Source organism: Mya arenaria, chromosome 9 (assembly GCF_026914265.1).
Source record: "Mya arenaria isolate MELC-2E11 chromosome 9, ASM2691426v1".
NCBI classification, from domain to species: domain Eukaryota; kingdom Metazoa; phylum Mollusca; class Bivalvia; order Myida; family Myidae; genus Mya; species Mya arenaria.
Window position 1 is genome coordinate 37,050,919 of NC_069130.1, and position 6,630 is coordinate 37,057,548.

At 34.2% G+C, this 6,630-nt stretch overlaps 1 long non-coding RNA gene across 1 annotated transcript; it reads left to right on the forward strand.

Moving 5' to 3' along the window:
• Positions 1–686: 686 nt before the first annotated feature.
• Positions 687–6,372, forward strand: LOC128245561 (uncharacterized). The gene is made up of 2 exons (XR_008263183.1): positions 687–1,046; positions 1,087–6,372. It is a non-coding gene; the product is annotated as an uncharacterized LOC128245561 (long non-coding RNA).
• The last annotated feature ends 258 nt before the right edge of the window (positions 6,373–6,630 follow it).

Here is a 6,630-nt window from a genome sequence, read left to right on the forward strand (position 1 = left end):
TTATGAATATTCGAATACCGTTTTTGACATTCGAATACCAAACGTTTGATCAAATATTCGAATATTCCAATATTCGTTTGCATCCCTACTTATAATAGTAACATTTATCTTGTATGAATTTCAGGTAATGTACAGCGTGCAGTCCATCAAGGAGTTTTGTGGCACAGGAGAAATGGGTCCGGGGACTGTTTCCATGGTTTCTGTCTTAACAGACGTCGACACGCATGAAGAAGTTAAAATCGTCCGATCCCATACGTTTGTGTAGCATATGTCATGTTCCGAAAGCCACATTATTTTTATATGTGGGATGCAGATGTGTACAATCTGTAAAATAATGATGATGAGATAAACAAAGTTGAAAAAATTTGACTAATGACTTCATAAAAACGACAAGAAGATTTATCCATGTGATGTTATTGGATTTTTTTTATACGTTTAAGATGCATTGAATAAAATAGGGGATACAATCATAATTATGCATTTTAAAGCTGAACTCTCACAGATTGACCAATTTGGCAACTTTTTCAGTTTTTGTCTTAGTATCAGTTCTCAAGTCTTTGGAAATCTGCCGAAAGTTTCATTTTCCTTAAAACAAGTAACGCTTTTAGCCATTATAAAACATCAATTTTTGAGCATAAATATTAAAAACTTTGATCTGATCCTTTGTCAGCTGTCTTACAATTTAAATCACTGATTTTCAGACATTTACGCAAAAATAGGCTCAATCTAAGAAAAAAAAAAAAAAAAAAAAAGTTGTCTAAATGGTCAATCTGTGAGAGTGCAGCTTTAAAAAATCAGCAGCCTGCTAGTGCTTTACAATAGTAAATTTTAAAAGATCACAAGAATTTTTTAGATATGCAAATAAGTGTGATAGCCAGATGATAAGGCCAAGATTGTAGATGTAGATTTAATGTTGTAATCACTCCTTTCAAAATCATTATAAAAAATTACCGTAAACATTATGCATAAAATGTGTTATGTTTTGGAGAAATTGTTAGACTAGTGTTGCTGTTTCAGTTATAAAACTACTGGGTGCTGTAGAAAGGGTTTAGCCAGGTTTTGAGAAGGGAAGGGTGCTGTAGAAAGGGACAGGTTGCTTTGGGTAAAAAGGGCACATTGTATCTGCTGTGACCATTTTTAGTAATACCGGTAATATTATAAGTTTGACAAAAAATATATGAAATGATTTAATTAAAGTTCTTTTAGATTTCAAATGCAATATTAATAAAGTTTGAATATATTTATAATCATGTACATGTAATAAGCTTTAAAATTAAAAAAGGGAAAGTTTGATTATCTTAAGCTTTCAATTATATGAAGGGCGCACTTGTTGGTCTCCATGGGATTATGCTACCCAAAAAAACAGGGTGCAGCACCCGCGTATAACTCACAAGCTAAAATCCTATAATATAGATTTTTATTGTTAGATGTACAGTACTAGATGTTTTTATGTCTCCCCCTCTCTGGGGGAGACATATTGTTTTTGCCCTGTCCGTCAGTCCGGTAGTCCGTCAGTCCGTCCGTACGTCACACTTCGTTTCCGATCGATAACTGGAAAACCGCATGACCTAGGATCACCAAACTTGGTAGGGAGGTTGGTCGTGAGGTGTAGAGGATCCCTATTGTTTTTGGGGTCAAAGGTCAAGGTCGCGGCGACCCCCAATATAAAAAACATTTCTGCTCAAAATCTTGAGAACGGTTTGACCTAGGTTCACCAAACTTGGTAGGGAGGTTGGTCATGAGGTGTAGAAGATCCCTATTGTTTTTGGGGTCACTAGGTCAAAGGTCAAGGTCGCGGCGACCCCCAATGTAAAAAACATTTCCGCTCAATATCTTGAGAATGGTTTGACCTAGGTTCACCAAACTTGGTAGGGAGGTTGATCATGAGGTTTAGAAAACTCCTATATTTTGGGGGGTCACAAGGTCAAAGGTTAACGTCGCTGTGACCTCTAATGTAAAAAAATATTTCCGTGCAATATCAGGAGAATGCTTTGATCTAGGTTCACCAAACTTTGAAGTGAGGTTGGTCATGATGTCTAGATGATCCCAATTGTTTTGGGGGTAACAAGGTCAATAGTCAAGGTCGTGGTGACCTTCCATGTAAAAATCATTTGCGTGTAATATCTTTATGTCTCCCCCATTCATGGGGAGACATATTGTTTTTGCCCTGTCCGTCAGTCAGTCCATCAGTCTGTCAGTCAGTCAGTACGTCACACTTCGTTTCCGCCCAATAACTATAGAACTCTTAGACCCAGGAACTTCATACTTGGTATGCTAGTTGGTCATGACTAGTAGATGACCCCTATTGAATTTGGGGTCACTAGGTCAAAGATCAGGGTCAACGTGACCTTGAGGTGAAGAAACGGTTTCCACTCAATAACTAAAGATCCTTTGGGTCCAGGAACTTCATATTTGGTATGCTAGTTGTTCATGACTATTAGATGACTCCTATTGATTTTGAGATCAAAAGGTCAAAGGTCAAGGTTACCTTCAGGTAAAAAATGTTATGTTGGCAGTGACCTTAAGCTTAAAAATGGTTTCTGCTCAATAACTAAAGAAAGCTTGTACCCAGGAACTTCATAGTTGTTCATGACTAGTAGATGACTCCTATTGATTTTGAGATCAGTAGGTCAATGGTCAAGGTCACCGTGACCTTGAGGTGAAGAAACTGTTTCCGCTCAATAACTAGAGAACGCTTGCAACCAGGAATTTCATACTTGGTATGCTAGTTGGTCATGACTAGAAGATGACCTATATTGATTTTGAGATCACTAGGTCAAAGGTCAAGGTTGCCATGACCTTGAAGTGAAGAAAAAGTTTCCGCGTAATAACTAAAGATCCTTTGGTTTCAGGAACTTCATACTTGGTAAGCTAGTTGTTCATGACTAGAAGATGACCCCTATTGATTTTCAGATCAAAAGGTCAAAGGTCAAGGTTACCTTCAGGTAAAAAATGATACGTTGGCGGTGACCTTAAGCTTAAAAATGGTTTCTGCTCAATAACTTAAGAACGCTTGTACCCAGGAACTTCATTCTTGGTACGCTAGTCGGTCATGACTAGTAGATGACCCCTAAAGATTTTGAGATCAGTAGGTCAAAGGTCAAGGTTGCCATGACCTTGAGTTGAAGAAATGGTTACCGCTCAGTAACTAAAGAACACTTGCACCCAAGAACTTAATACTTGGTATGCAAGTTGGTTATGTAGATGATCCCTATTGATGTTGTGATCAGTAGGTAAAAGGTCATGGTCACGATGACTGTGAGCTGAAAAATGGTTTCCGATCAATAATTGAATAACGCTTGCGCCCAGGAACTTCATACAATGCAAACTTCGTTTACATTTCCATGATTAATCAACAACACTTTCTTCTCTTCACTATTTAATATAATCGAATAAACCAAACTTCACTGTTGGTTTGTCTCCAGTCCAAAGTTACAAATTTCATGTCCATCATTTATTTTTTCTCAGCTACGACCACACAATAGGGGAGACAAGCGCTTTTTCAAAAAAGCAATCTCTAGTTTTATATATATTTTATATATAAAGTATAAACTTAAAGTTTATGCACACAATATATATATTTGTCCAGAAAAACTCGACATTTGAAACAATGAGTTAATCGAAAAATAATTTAAATGTTTCTCTTATTTTAGCTCGTTTCTCTGTGAAAATAACTGTGAAAGCACATTGTACATTGTACTTGGTGGAAAAATCTATGACTATATTGCGGTTAAGAATTCATTCAGCTATAATATTGGGTGTTTTTTAAATTAATATCAATAATTTGTTGTTGTTTTTAATCAACTATAAGCATGAAATAAAAAAATAATTGTTTGTCTAGTGTAAGATTGCGATATATTTCACCTCATGAACACAAAAAATATATATTTCACTCATGGCAAAGTTCATGCGGTGAAATATATTGCTTTAATCTTACACTGAAACAACAAATATTTTCTTTGTAAACGGTGCATTGACTTGCCATTTCATATTTCAATGCCTTTAATACTCATGTGATATATGGTTTGTTTGTGACATGGATGCTTGATATACTGTAGAGGGCTTGGATTTTGTGACAGTTTGATTTTCATGAATATTTCTGGTTTGAATTTAAGATTTTTGCTTATCAAAATATGTTATACATGAGAGGTAATTCAATACAGACTTTATTGAACATTTTTTTTAAATTGATAGAAAAAAGCCTTTACAAATTTTGTATTGAATAATCACAAATTTGATATTACTGAAGGAATGAATTGCCGGATTGATGTCATTATCGGGGATATGAACTCAGTGTGGCTAGTTCAAGTATGAGTGGAATGTTTAAAGCATCTAATATCTTTTGATAGAAATCAGCCCAGTATATTTCCTAGGTGACATTCTCAAAATCTGTCAAAATCCTGCCTTTCAGGAATCACCTTCTGTCTTAAGTCCCCTAAATGTCTGTGGCCCCTGGTCGGACCAATCTATGATAGGTGCCTTCTCAACACTGCACAGGGATGTCATCCTTCGAAAGTATAAATTTGTCATATGTTCATATTTAGATATGATGAGGATTAATCTGTGGAAGTTACTGGACCAATCAATAAATAACATAACATGCCAAGATATTGTTAGTATCATGTAAAAAATCTTCATCATTAAATTGTCTATAAGAATGATGTTCACCATGTTGTATTTTTATTTTATTCATAAACATGTACACAAATTTGTTTGAACACCTGCACAAGATTTGGATATAGTAAAATAAACACACCTGATTTCTCTTTATGAAAGTACAATATTAACAGAATATTAGATTGATGGTATTGACATGTATTGTATGATAATAGTTCATGTTTTATAGGGATCTAATAACTGTAGCTAATAATTATATATGTGGGCTGAATTGTAACAGTAGTGTCCATTAACTACCGTGAGTGGTCAACATTATATTTTGTCCAATGAGAAGACAGTAAACATCAAATTTGCAAAATCAGCAGTCAGCCTTTATTAATTGTAATCAGGTCGAGCGGTAGATATAAACTGTGTTAATTCAATTCAATTCAATTCAATTGAGTGGGTAGTTTACACAATGTTATGTAGACCACTAAAAATTAAAGGTTGCTAATATGGACTAATACAAAATAAATGGTTGTGCGACTGTGTGGCATCAACTCTTTATTTTTGTAATTACCCACTAACAACCTTGAACCATTAGTTACCTAATATGTCAAGTGTCTGATATATGTAATTAAATGTACATGAAATGTCATGTTACAGCTTTTTGAAGCCAGTGGTCTTTCAATTGTCTTTTAGTGGTCTTTCAAAAAATATGAGTGCCTTTGAAACAACTTCTGATTTTTGTAAACAATATGTAGGAAGCAAATCGAAGCCAAGCTCTTGTTGTTTCATTTCTCATTTACAATATACAGTTCTAAGACTTTGATTTTATTCTGTAAAGTGTAAATCATGTATATATGCCATGCACTGGTTGTTATGATGCTGTGTATTTATTTATATGCAAAGTGAAGTGTACTGTTAGTACTTATTATTACATATGCTTGGTTTAATTGCAATGGTTTTATTGGTCGGGAGGCTGTCACATGACATTACATGTACATGTATATAGACAGTTATATATATACCCAGGCAAATAATGGCAAATTTATTGGCAAATTTTTGTGTGTGATATTTTTGTAAACAAAATCCCATGGTTTACAGGGACCTGTCACCATATATAATACTGGGACAATATTCCCCTTGTTTTCAATGGTAAAACTGGAGACTAGAAATAGAATTATCGTCAATCATGTCATTTCGTGAAAGTAACATTTTTGACGTAAGTAATGAAAATTAGTTGTAAGAATATGTTTTTATAGGAATATTATTGCTACAAGCATATAATAAAACACTTTCAGACTGACGATATCTGTTTATACCCTGTTTTATGAACCACATCAAGTGATAATTACCAGACCTCCTCTCCCTGAACGTCACTTTTTATTGTCCATAAAATGGAATATAACACCTGACTATCAGTCAATATGCTAATTGCTCAGAACTTAATGAAAGAAAGCAATGTCATTTAAACTATATCATTACCTTTAAAAGGGATGCTAGTTTGTGATCTGCTCATATGTTTAAGTAGAACATGTACAGCTGGAAAAACCGTCACAAACCTTGCTAAAAACATTGCAGATCATAAGCGTTTTGATTCAAGTTTCAGAGCTATAACTATTTGAAAATTAATGCAGACATTAATGACATTGTTAACTTTAAATGAGTTCTGAACAATTGGCCCTTTATCTGTAAATTATTATTGGTTACATAGATTTGTAAGCAGATGTCTTAATCCTTCTGTTTGATTAAAATAAATCTAACACAAAGTTCTGTTTCTATCATTATTTTATAATTTGTGCCTAAATAAATGTCTGTCATGACTAAATACCGGCACTGAAATTACTAAATACAGGGAGAGGATTTACTTTATTTGGAAATCTTACACAGAGAATGTTATTAATTTATTCCAAGACTGCAATTGCTTTATACAAAGACTGTAATAACTTCATACCGAGACTGCAATTGATTCATACAAAGACATTAATAACTTTAAAATGAGACCATAATTACATTATACTGAGACTGCAG